The 12,637-nt window shown below is 37.2% G+C and overlaps 1 long non-coding RNA gene across 1 annotated transcript; it reads left to right on the top strand.

Moving 5' to 3' along the window:
• The first annotated feature begins 3,429 nt into the window (after positions 1-3,429).
• LOC137076003 (uncharacterized) lies at positions 3,430-6,049 on the top strand. The gene is made up of 4 exons (XR_010905156.1): positions 3,430-3,505; positions 4,947-5,098; positions 5,206-5,295; positions 5,798-6,049. It is a non-coding gene; the product is annotated as an uncharacterized lncRNA (long non-coding RNA).
• Positions 6,050-12,637: the final 6,588 nt, after the last annotated feature.

The raw sequence follows: 12,637 nt of genomic DNA, 5'->3' as shown, positions 1-12,637 counted from the left end.
AATTTATTAATGACCCTGTGGCGCTCACGTGTCAAGTACTACATAGAAAGAAACGATCTCAACTCAAAACTACACAAACAAACAAACCAATAACAAATAAGTGCAAGAAAAACATAAGACAATCGTCACAGCTGGTCAGCTACCGCGATGTCAGGATGCACACAAAGCCCATAGGAACACAGGCTGTCACCATGATGTTTCATCCAGTGACGGAGTTTGGTCAGGCAGCCAGGATCACACGACAGCATGCACTCAGGTCCTCTCACGTCTCTCTCTTTCTCTCCTTATATATCCAACTCCAAACATTACAAACGAGCGACAGGTGTACATGGGCGGAGCTCACCCTCAGAAGAAAATCAAACCACAATCAATAAACATACTAACAATAATAATATAAAATATATTATATAGTGATTATTCATAGTATTTACTAAAAAAGAATAATAATAATGATAATGAAAAAGAAGAATAAATAGGACCATAACAAATTCCATGTGTGAATGTGAAAAAAAAACCACTTGCAAGAAGTGAGAGCGCAATCGTGGCGTTTGTTCGTAGTGTTTTATTTGAGGTAGAAAATTATATAAATACTGTTCAGTTTCTCACACATTTTGACCACATCATCCTCGTTATGCATGTTGTCTTACTCCAAGCTGTATAGGCTGGAAAGCCTACTACCAATTAAGCATATTAGGTGATGTGCATCTCTGTAATGAGAAGGGGTGTGGTCTAATTACATCAACACCCTATATCAGGTGTGCATAATTATTAGGCAACTTCCTTTCCTTTGGCAAAATGGGTCAAAAGAAGGACTTGACTGGTTCAGAAAAGTCAAAAATAGTGAGATATGTTGCAGAGGGATGCAGCAGTCTTAAAATAGCCAAGCTTCTGAAGCGTGATCATCGAACAATCAAGCGTTTCATTCAAAATAGTCAACAGGGTCGCAAGAAGCGTGTCAAGCGTGCAGCTGCCAAGATGCCACTTGCCACCAGTTTGGCCATATGTCAGAGCTGCAACATCACTGGAGTGCCCAAAAGCACAAGGTGTGCAATATTCAGAGACATGGCCAAGGTAAGAAAGGCAGAAAGTCGACCACCACTGAACAAGACACACAAGCTGAAACGCCAAGACTGGGCCAAGAAATATCTCAAGACTGATTTTTCTAAGGTTTTATGGACTGATGAAATGAGTGAGTCTTGATGGGCCAGATGGATGGGCCCGTGGCTGGATTGGTAAAGGGCAGAGAGCTCCAGTCCGACTCAGACGCCAGCAAGGTGGAGGTGGAGTACTGGTTTGGGCTGGTATCATCAAAGATGAGCTTGTGGGGCCTTTTCGGGTTGAGGATGGAGTCAAGCTCAACTCCCAGTCCTACTGCCAGTTTCTGGAAGACACCTTCTTCAAGCAGTGGTACAGGAAGAAGTCTGCATCCTTCAAGAAAAACATGATTTTCATGCAGGACAATGCTCCATCACACGCGTCCAAGTACTCCACAGCGTGGCTGGCAAGAACGGGTATAAAAGAAGAAAATCTAATGATATGGCCTCCTTGTTGATCTGATCTGAACCCCATTAAGAACCTGTGGTCCATCATCAAATGTGCGATTTACAAGGAGGGAAAACAGTACACCTCTCTGAACAGTGTCTGGGAGGCTGTGGTTGCTGCTGCACGCAATGTTGATGGTGAACAGATCAAAACACAGAATCCATGGATGGCAGGCTTTTGAGTGTCCTTGCAAAGAAAGGTGGCTATATTGGTCACTGATTTGTTTTTGTTTGATTTTTTTAATGTCAGAAATGTATATTTGTGAATGTTGAGATGTTATATTGGTTTCATTGGTAAAAATAAATAATTGAAATGGGTATAAATTTGTTTTTTGTTAAGTTGCCTAATAATTATGCACAGTAATAGTCACCTGCACACACAGATATCGCCCTAAAATAGCTAAAACTTTCAAAAATATTCAGCTTTGATATTAATGAGTTTTTTTGTGTTCATTGAGAACATGGTTGTTGTTCAATAATAAAATGAATCCTCAAAAATACAACTTGCCTAATAATTCTGCACTCCCTGTAGTGACTCTCATTGAAAACACCCCATTGACTTACACGAGCATTATACGAGCAATGGCTGGAGTTAAAAATCTTCATTTGTACTGAAGAAACAAACACCTACAACTTGGATGGCCTGGGGGTAAGCAGATCATTTTTGGGTGAACTATCCCTCTAAGAAGGTGCTGAAGCGCCTGAAATATTTCAAACTTAATACTGTGACGACTATTCAAGAGATCATGAACATTTTATTTTTTCCTTCTGATGCCCTTAACACTTCCAAAGCATCTATACTAATAGACTGAAACGGCACACCATGTAATTTAATATCATAATAGATTCAATAAAATCAAAGGCCAGGCTTCCTTTGCATTCTTATTGATGCAAAGTTACAGAAATGCATCACGTAAAGAAGTCAATACCATTTACAATTTCCAACTTGCACAATAAAAACAAGATCCGGTAACACTTTATGTGTCCTTGTTACATATGTTACATGTACTAACAGTAAAATATTCATAATTACATACAACTAACCCTAAACCAAATCCTAATCTTACCCTAACCCTATAGTAAATACATGCTATATTACATAAATAATTACACTGTAACAATGACACCTTAAAGTGTAACCCAAAATCCATATATCCCAATAGGAAAATAAATTTTTTTGATTACATACTTTATTGAATAGACAGAATTCTGAGTGAATTTATTAACTCTAATTAAAAGTCTGGCTTACTCTCTACATTGTACAGAATGAAAACTTTCACCTATAACAGTTGTTATCATTATACTAGCTTGCACATATGCACATGCATTAATAGAAAGTTCAAAGCAACATGATTTCCCAGAAAGGAAGCCAGCAAAACTGCAATATTTGTCAGCCATTTAATTCCACAGCAGACTGCAGAAAATGCATTTCCACTGGTATAGTGAACGCTTCGAGAAGCTGTCACAAACTCTCTGTGTTATCTGAGTGCATCTTCAGCATGGTTTCATTTTCACACCATTGCTCTGTGCTCAGAGACCAAAGAACTTGTATACACTGAAAAAAGTATAACTTTAGTGTTGTTCGTTTAATGTGTATTTTCTCATTGAAATAGCTTAATTTTTTTAATTTTTTCATGTCAAGTAAACATTTTAGCTTAGATTTATGGTTCAATCCATTTTTTTACATTGATAGAATCTAAATGGGCAGCGGGACATTAAACTGAATTTATTAATTTGATCAGAGCATTTTTTTTAGATTAAGCAGGATTTGCACATGCGCATTGTTGACTTGCAGATCCCGCTCTCTGTGGTTCAAAAAAAAAAAAAAAAAGTCTGAGAACTGTCTGAGAAGAACACAGCACGAACTTGAGCGGTGGCCGTGACGGTAACGTTACATTTCAACGGACGGACGTCAGACCCATCCAGCCAGGCTCCGAGACAGAACTACGAGGAACATTGATAAGGTAAGAGAAACTTTGTCTACCGTTAACGTTTTTACCTCAAGTATATCTGACGGGACTTGAGTCTGGCCGTAATTTCAGCGCTAACGCTTGATAGCGTGTAAATTAACTTTTAAGATAGCACTCGAAATGTTCGTAATCTTCATTCAAACTTTAACGTTCGGTTATTTTAGCCCCTCATTGGGCGGGTGAGTAACGTTAATAACCTAAATGCATGCAAACTATCTAAATTCATTTTGTGGGGGCATTGACCGTGTCAAGGGAAAGAGTTAACAATAACATTTCTCGAAACAAGTGCAGTTATAGCCTATATAAGCTACAATATTTTCTGCTTAACTTTTATTAGACTCCAGTTCAAAAGAAAAGTGTGTTTTTTCGCTGAGCACATTCTCTACAGTCCGAGCGCGCTGAAGCGCTTGCTCATATATCTGAGGTAAATCATTAACACCATCACTGCTTACAGTATTGAACTAAATACATTACAATCGGCTAAAACGAATAAGCAGGTTACTTTTCTGAAAAAGAGTGCTCCCGAGTCTGTGTTTCTCACAGTTTGCGTGAATCGCGGCACAGTTCCAGTTACGGTCTATGTTCCACACACACACAAAATACCGGCAGTTCAATAGTGAAACTCGCAGCTCTTAAAGGGGCCACACTCTATTCCAGCTCTTAAAGGGTTAGTTCACCCAAAAATGAAATTAATGTCATTAACTCCTCACCCTAATGTCGTTCCTTACTTTTAAGACCTCCATCTTCACACACAGTTTAAGATATTTTATATTTTAGTCCCAGAGCATATGCAGTCAATGCCCACTTTACTGTCCATTTCCAGAAAGCTAATAAAAACATCGAAAATACATTTTGGTCCAAAAATATCAAAAAGACTTTATTCAGCATTGTCTTCTCTTTCGTGTTCCTAAAAAAAGATTAAAACGGTTCGTGAATCAGTGAATTGATCAATGATTCGGATCGCCAATGTCACGTGATTTCAGCAGTTTGGGAGTTCGACACGCGATCCGAACTGCTGAAATCACGTGACATTGGCGATCCGAATCATTGATTAATTCACTGATTCATGAACCATTTTAATCTTTTTTTGAGGAACATGTCGTAGATTGAAAGTCATAGTTTTTGTGATACTTGGACCAAAATGTATTTTCGATGCTTCGAGATTCGAATTAACTAACTGATGTCACATATGGACTGCTTTGATGATGATTTTATGAAAGTGAATGTTTTAGGTCGGCATATAGCAGAGAATAGACTGGGCACACGACTACTCGTTTACGTATGGCATTTGCCATACCCTGGCATTCCACATTTTTAGACCTAACTGTTGATTCACTAATGAGTTGTTGTTGTTGTAATTTAGTACGGTTGTGCTGGGGATTCTGTTTTGTGTTCACCATCTTCTAAACTTATTTCTGTATGCTCTACTTTTAAGATCAATTTAAGTTCATGCGAATTACAACAGTTCCTTTGGTGACAAGTTGGATTACAAGTTCTTGGTGCAGTTGGACAAGCACTCCACCAAACTGTTGGAGGTCATCAGGAGCAAGGGAGGAGTCCACCAGGACATTGCAGGTTTTAGATGAGGTATCGATGAATTTGATAATCAGTGGGATCCATAGCTGAATAGTGTTTTTTTTGTTTGTTTTTTTGTAATTGTTTAATTTTAATTCATAGTTATTGTTCTTACTCAGACTGCAGACATCACCATCAGAAGAGAATGCATCCTCAAATCTCTGATCTACCTCGGCGAACCTTTTGCGCACCTTTTCAAAGAATACCAGGTAAGGGCATCTCTCTCACTTGCTCACACAAATAACACCTACAGACTAACATGGTCATAGTCTAGGTTTTCCTAGCCTCTTTTAATAAATAGGGGTGTGATGAGAAACTCAGCTCACAAGATGAGATTTTAACACTATTTATGAGAAATCTTTGATGCTGAATTTTGAGCTGTGAACACTTAGACCATGTCCAGACGTAACAAAACAATCTTTTTTTTCCTTGTCTTCCCTGGAACACTGTCAAAATAAGTGTGTTTAAAGGAATCCATTTGCAAATGACTTAACACCTATATGCTATGTAAAATCCATGCCTGGTCCTCTCTCTTCCTTCACTGTCGTCGCTCCTCCTTTTATTCTCCCTTCACTCCTCTGTGAAAGCTCTGAGACCAGTGTGACGTGCAGTCACGCGCCTATTCAAGTTCAGTTTAGAGTGTGTAAGAGCTGAAAATGGGAGAGTTCTGAAACTATAATGTACTTATTTTCTCTTTCTTTTTTTATGCAGGAAAATGAGATTGAAGAACTGGAGCAAACAACCATGGCGATCTTTATCACTGGGAAAGAGGATCCTCTTCATCCACCAAAAGACATTAAAATTGTCATTGAAGGATCAGAGGTCCGGAACCTGCTTGCTATATTGCATACAAATAGGTTATATTTAAAGGTTTAGTTCGCCCAAAAACGAATATTCTGTCATTAAAGGTCCCGTTCTTCGCAATTCTATCTTTCAAACTTTAGTTAGTGTGTAATGTTGCTGTTGGAGCATAAATAATACCTGTAAAATTATAAAGCTCAAAGTTCAATGCCAAGCGAGATATTTTATTTAACAGAAGTTCCCTTTCAAAGCCTACAGCGAACAGCCGGTTTGGACTACACCGCTGCACTTCCTGCTGTAATGATGTCACTAGAACCGTTTGTTGACTAAAGCTCCGTCCACAAGAACACACAATATAGGGGGCGTGGTCTCGTTGCTCTCCTACGTGGAGAAGAGCACGCATTCAGCGCTTGCATCGCCCCGTTATGGTAAGAGGTGGGACCTTTCCGGGCAAAGTGCGCTAAGCTGCTGTCCAATCACATCACGGGAAGCGCTGGCCCAATCAGAACTCTTTATGGGTCTTAAGAGAGAGAAATGACATTGGTGTCATTAAAGGCCTGTCTGAGCCATCGGATTTCAACTAAAATATCTTCAATTGTGTTCCGAAGATGAACAGAGGTCTCACGAGTGTCGAACAACATGAGGATAAGTGATTAATGACAGAATTTTTATTTTTGGGTAAACTAACCCTTTAAATGTAGAGCTTACAGCTCTGTATCAGAAACTGATGCAGTGATCACTGTTCACTGTCTGAGGAGCAGTTCCAGGATTTGTCTCTGGTGTTCAGCTGAAAGAGACTGTTCATCATCATATACATTTATGGACATGAAATACATTTGTATCTTAATATTTTAATTGTATTTTAGGATGTTTTATGGTGAACTGTGTTGTCAGGACAAACATTCCTAATTTAATATTACTACTAATGTGATGTCATCAAGTGGTGATTTGATTATTTGTAACAAATTTGTATTTTTGTGTGAAGCAGACTGTTCTTCATACATGTGAACATGTTCATTGAACAATAAATATAAATGTGTTCTAAAGGAAAGTGTTATGATAGTCATTGATCAAAATGTTTTAAAAGCTTTTTTTTGTTTTGATTATACATTTTAAATAATGACATCTTAATTTGAGACAACCTAAAATAATTAATTTACTTTGGCCTATAAATATTACTTTGTTTTAATTTAAATAATTAGTTTATCCCAACATAAAATAATGATTTGTTAGTTTGATCCAATTTAAAATAATTAGTTTGTTCCAATCTAAAATAATTAGTTTGATCAACCTTTAAAAAGTGGTTGCATGGATTTAAACTTTTCAAATTAAACTAAATTCAATTATTTACTTGAGTCAATGTAAAATATTTCGTGTGATCGATTACTTCAATTTTTTTAAGTTGATCCAAGGGTTTTATTTTTTCAGTGTAGTTCTAGTTAGTCTTTAAATCTTTAGTTCAGTCTACCAACACAGAATGAGATACAAAATATTTAATTATTTCCTAAAAACAACTGTGTAGTAAGGCTGCACTACTAGGCCACCGTAGTGTAGTGCTCAGTAGGAAGTGCCAATGTCCACCTTAAAAAATGAAGGGGAAAAGCTTCTAATCTACAGTATAGATATAGATCAATATATGCTTTTTCAACAGAGAGTGTAATTCCCGATAGTGTTTTAATTAAGAGGCTGCTCACTGCTGAACCAGTGGGTGGAGCTTGACATCCAGCCACACCCTGAACATAACCCTAACCCTTACCCCAAAACCCAAATTAGGTTGAAGGGTTAGTTCACTCAAAAATGTGAAAAATTAGCCCATGATTTACTCACCTTCCAGTCATCCTATGTATGACATTCTTCTTTCAGACGAATACAGTCAAAGTTAAATTAAAGGGTTAGTTCACCCAAAAATGAAACTTATGTCATTAATGACTTTAATCCATATGTGACATCAGCTAGTTAGTTAGAATCTCTTGAAGCATCGGAAATACATTTTGGTCCGAAAAAAAAAAAAACTACGATTTTTTTCACCATTGTCTTCTCTTCCGCGTTTGTTTTCAATCCTCAAATTAAGATTCAAACGGTCATGAATCAGCGTATTGATTAAGTTGGATCGTGTCAAACTGCCAATCTGATGAAATCACGTGACACTGGTGATCCAAATTATTAATCGATTCACTGATTCATAACCGTTCAAATATTTATTTGAGGATTGAAAACAATTGGAAGAGAAGACTGTAAATGTCTGATAAATCATATTAATATTCTCCTACACAGTGTAGCGTCTGTGGTCTCTCTCACATCAGGATCAAAGATGAGTCAATTCTGATGTTTAGGGTGGATAGCTTTTAGCCACATATAAATTAGGGGCCCGATGCCAACGAGTCTGGGCAAGTGACATCTTCGACAGGTTTGTGGCCGAATTGAAATGAGACAGGCAGCCTCTTTAGAAAACTGTGAAAACTTCAATCAGATTACCTGGTCACATGACTTGAACCCTGTTCCCCCCCCTCACATTCTCTCAGACAGAGAGACGCCGAAGATTCTTCCAATACACACAGACCCACAAAAACACACACACTTTCCTTATGAAGCTTTAATTAAGACTATTCTAGACTGAATACGATGTATCTTTGTGTGTATGCATGCTCCTTAGGTCATACCAACCTAATCATGATGTGATTAACAATGATATAAACAATGTAAGTTCATTTTAAATGCTTGTATTCCTGTGTAAGAATGTATCTCTGCTTTAATATCTCCCAGCCATAACGTGTTTGATATCTAAATATTCCTCTCTCTTTGTCTTAATCAACAATGCACAAAATAGGATTATGAAATGTATAATTAATATGTTTAGCAAACTTGGGAGTAAAACTGTATAAAATCGACACCCTTTACGACACCTCATAAACATGCAAAGCAGGTCGTAAACCGAGACAAAGAGAATTTTTCCCGCTCAGAATTCACCCTCTGGATTGGGTAAACTAACCCAGAAGGGGTGTGGATTAATTGTCTTAAAAGACAAGTGGAAACATTTCTTTGGGCTTTTTCCCTTTCTCTACTGGTCCCCGGACCTTTCCTCCCGTCCTCTGAAGCCGGCTCACCTCTTGCCATGAGGCTTCGGCCCTGGCTAAGAGGTGAAGTCAGAGTGATTGTTTCCTTTAAAGTCAGCGCGCTCCGCTACTCAGTCCTTGGACAAAGGCACTGAACAGCATCAAGGAACTTCCATAACTTCGAAAGAACGCTCTCTTCTCTCTTTCTCATCGCATCAAACGCCTCAGAGCGATCTACCAACTTCCTAGCCCCCGAGGGCATTTTCTTCAGAGAGAGAACGCAGCCCACTTCCAGAGATCCTCCGCTCCACACCGACCTCGGAAAGAACCGCCGGACACGCAGGACATTGGAACTCAGAACACACGCACACACGCGAGAAGCCAAAACTAAAGCAAGTATTCTTATTTCTAAAATCCAAACTGCTGTTAAAAGGGTCGTGTTATTTTCCCGTTGGGACAAGTTAACTCCGTGAGGGCTCTGTGTAACGAACTGAAGCTGCCTCTCTCTCTCTCCCTGTCTCTCTCTCTCTCTCTCTCTCTCTCTCTCTCTCTCTCTCTCTCTCTCTCTCTCTCTCTCTCTCTCTCTCTCTCTCTCTCTCCCTCTTTATCTCTCTATTTTTGGTCTATTCATTATTTTCGTTTATGTACCATAATCTTTCGTTCACTATCTATACTTCTACTCTCTTTATGCATATTTAGTATGTACTTTCTGTGTGAATTGTAGTGTTATTTTTAGTTTGTGTTTATTAAACTTCCAAAAGACATTTAATGAATTGAATCTGTTACTCTTCCACATACACAAAGTCAATGAAACTTACGATCCTAAACGTTACCTAACTGCTTATGCTACTATTCTAGTACAGTAACTTGTACGACCATTTGAAATATTGATTTTGTCCTGATCAGTAAAGTTAATGTTTCTTATGCGCTCGTAAAGCAGTAATCCCTTATTGAGAATTGATTTGAAAGTCTATAACTAATTTGGAGGAAAAATTTAGTAAGATAATTTCAAGCCATTCCGTAAAGGGTTACTTGTATTTAATTAAACATTTTTCCCTATCGGAAAATTTTAATACGTAATGAATGACTAGCAAATTATATCCATAAATTCATGAATATTGAATATTAAATTAAATCCCTTTTGAGTTAATTATTCCCCGAGACATTAAACTCAAAGGCAGCATTATTGCTACAACAGTATTATATTAAAATGTTAAAGGGTTAGTTAACCCAAAAATGAAATTTCTTTCATTAATGACTCACCCCAATGTCGTTCCACACCCGTAAGACCTCTGTTCATCCTCGGAACACAGTTTAAGATATTTTATATTTAGTCCGAGGCCTTTCTGTCCTTTGAATGTAAGTGTATGCCCACTTGCTGTCCACATCCAGAAGGTAATGAAAAAACATCATCAAAGTAGTCCATATGTGACATCAGTTGGTTAGTTAGACTCTTTTGAAGCGTCGAAAATACATTTTGGTCCAAAAATAACAAAAAATATGACTTTATTCAGCATTGTCTTCTCTTCCGCATTTGTTTTCAATCCTCAAATAAAGAATCAAATGGTCATGAATCAGCAGATTGATTCGTGATTCGTATCGCCAATGTCACGTGATTTCAGCAGTTTGCCAGTTTGACACGCGATCCGAATCATGATTCATGACCGTTTGAATGCTGAATAAAGTCATATTTTTTGTTATTTTTGGACCAAAATGTATTGTCGACGCTTCAAAAGAGTCTAAATAACCAACTGATGTCACATATGGACTACTTTGATGATGTTTTTTCATTACCTTCTGGACGTGGACAGCAAGTGGGCATACACTTACATTCAAAGGACAGAAAACCCTCAGACTAAATCTAAAATATCTTAAACTGTGTTCCGAGGATGAACAGAGGTCTTACGGGTGTGGAACGACATTGGGGTGAGTCATTAATGAAAGAAATTTTATTTTTGGGTGAACTAATCCTTTAATATAAGACATTGGAGGTCTTCAGTGTCTCCTTGTTCTATTTTGAAAAACGGGTCGTTTTCTTCTTCTGATGTTTTCTGTGAAAAAACTTCTAAAACTTCCTGCTGCTCTCTCTTCGCAATGCGGTGCTTGTGTGTCGTCGGAAGAATGGTAAACTTGTTAACACATTAGTTATTTTTCATTTTCATCCATTTTTGATTCTAGTAAAGAAAGAATTTACATTGTGATTGACTTTTTTTTTGTATTGTTTGTGCATGTTATTTCTAAGAGTTCTGTACTGTGAGAGTGTCGACCAAAATGTATTTTCATTTGTAATCCCATGGTTTACCCACTTGGTGCCTGTATGGCTTTTTAATAAATAAATATGTATATGTGTTTAAAGCACTACTTTTAATTTTTAAAAACCTTGCATCCTAATATTTTTTATTTTATTATACTTTATAAGCACACAAAAGTGAATATTAATGAATGCCAGCAAATGTAATTTAATCCAAGAAAAATGTTAAATATTGCTTAAAAAGGCAAACGTATACTGATCGAAATCGATACATTTAACAAAGTTGCATTTTGCAGTCAACAAAAATCATTCATCAAGTGTTTTTTGTCTGGTAATTATGACATTTAACCAATATTTGAGATGTGTGAAACACTATTTGGCTGAAATGGTATTAAAAATAATCTCAGAAATAATTTATGTAAAAAGACTAAAATGTTTTAACTAAAACTTGACTATGAAATATTGAGTTTTCTTTTGACTAAAACTAGACTAAAATGGCAAGACATTTAGTTGACTAAAACTTGACTAACTAAAAAAGGTATGTGAATGACTAAATATGACTAAAACTAACAAGGTCATTTAGCACAAGACTAAGACTAAATTAAAATAGGTGACAAAATTAACACTAGAAAGAAGAATGTCATAAACAGGGTGGCTTGAGGATGTGTAATTAACGGGATACTTGTCCTTTTTGGGTGAACTAACCCTTTAAGGGTTAGTTCACCCAAAAATGAAAATTATTTCATGAATTACTCACCCTCATGCCGTTGGACACCCATAACACTTTTGTTCATCTTCAGAACACAAATGAAGATATTTTTGTTGAAAGCTGATGGCTGAGAAAGGCTTAAGAAAGGCCTCCATTGGCATTCAGTACATTCCCACTTACAAGATCCATCTCACTACAGTGGCTGTGCAATAATTTTACAATGCTACGAAAATAGGTTTTGTGCGGAAAAAAAAAATCTAAATAATGACTTTATCCAGCTTGAATGACATGACTTGAACTCACGCGATAGCGGCGCTCCCTCCTCTTCTGGATCCTGTATCGAACTTGGTGGATAAAGTTGTTATTTAGATTTTTGTGCGTGCAACTATTTTCGTCGCATTGTAACATTATTGTACAGCCACTGTTGTTGATATGGACTTTGTATCGATGTCTTTAGTGCCTTTATGGGTCTTGTAAGTGGGAATGTACTGAATGCCAATGGAGGTCTATCTGAAGCCTTTCTCAGCCATCAGCTTTTATTTGTGTTCTGAAGTTGAACAAAGGTCTTGCGGGTGTCCAATGACATCAGGGTAAGTAGTTAATGAAATAATTTTCATTTTTGGGTGAACTAACCCTTTAATGACAGGCAGCAACACACATATATAGGCTACTGTGACTTTAAGACTTTAAGACTTTAAGACCCAATATACACATACATCTGATAATATTACGTTTTA

Source organism: Pseudorasbora parva, chromosome 5, assembly GCF_024679245.1.
Source record: "Pseudorasbora parva isolate DD20220531a chromosome 5, ASM2467924v1, whole genome shotgun sequence".
In the NCBI taxonomy this organism is placed as follows: Eukaryota; Metazoa; Chordata; class Actinopteri; order Cypriniformes; family Gobionidae; genus Pseudorasbora; species Pseudorasbora parva.
Note: the sequence above shows the minus strand (reverse complement) of the source record. Positions and strands in the feature narration are given on the sequence as shown.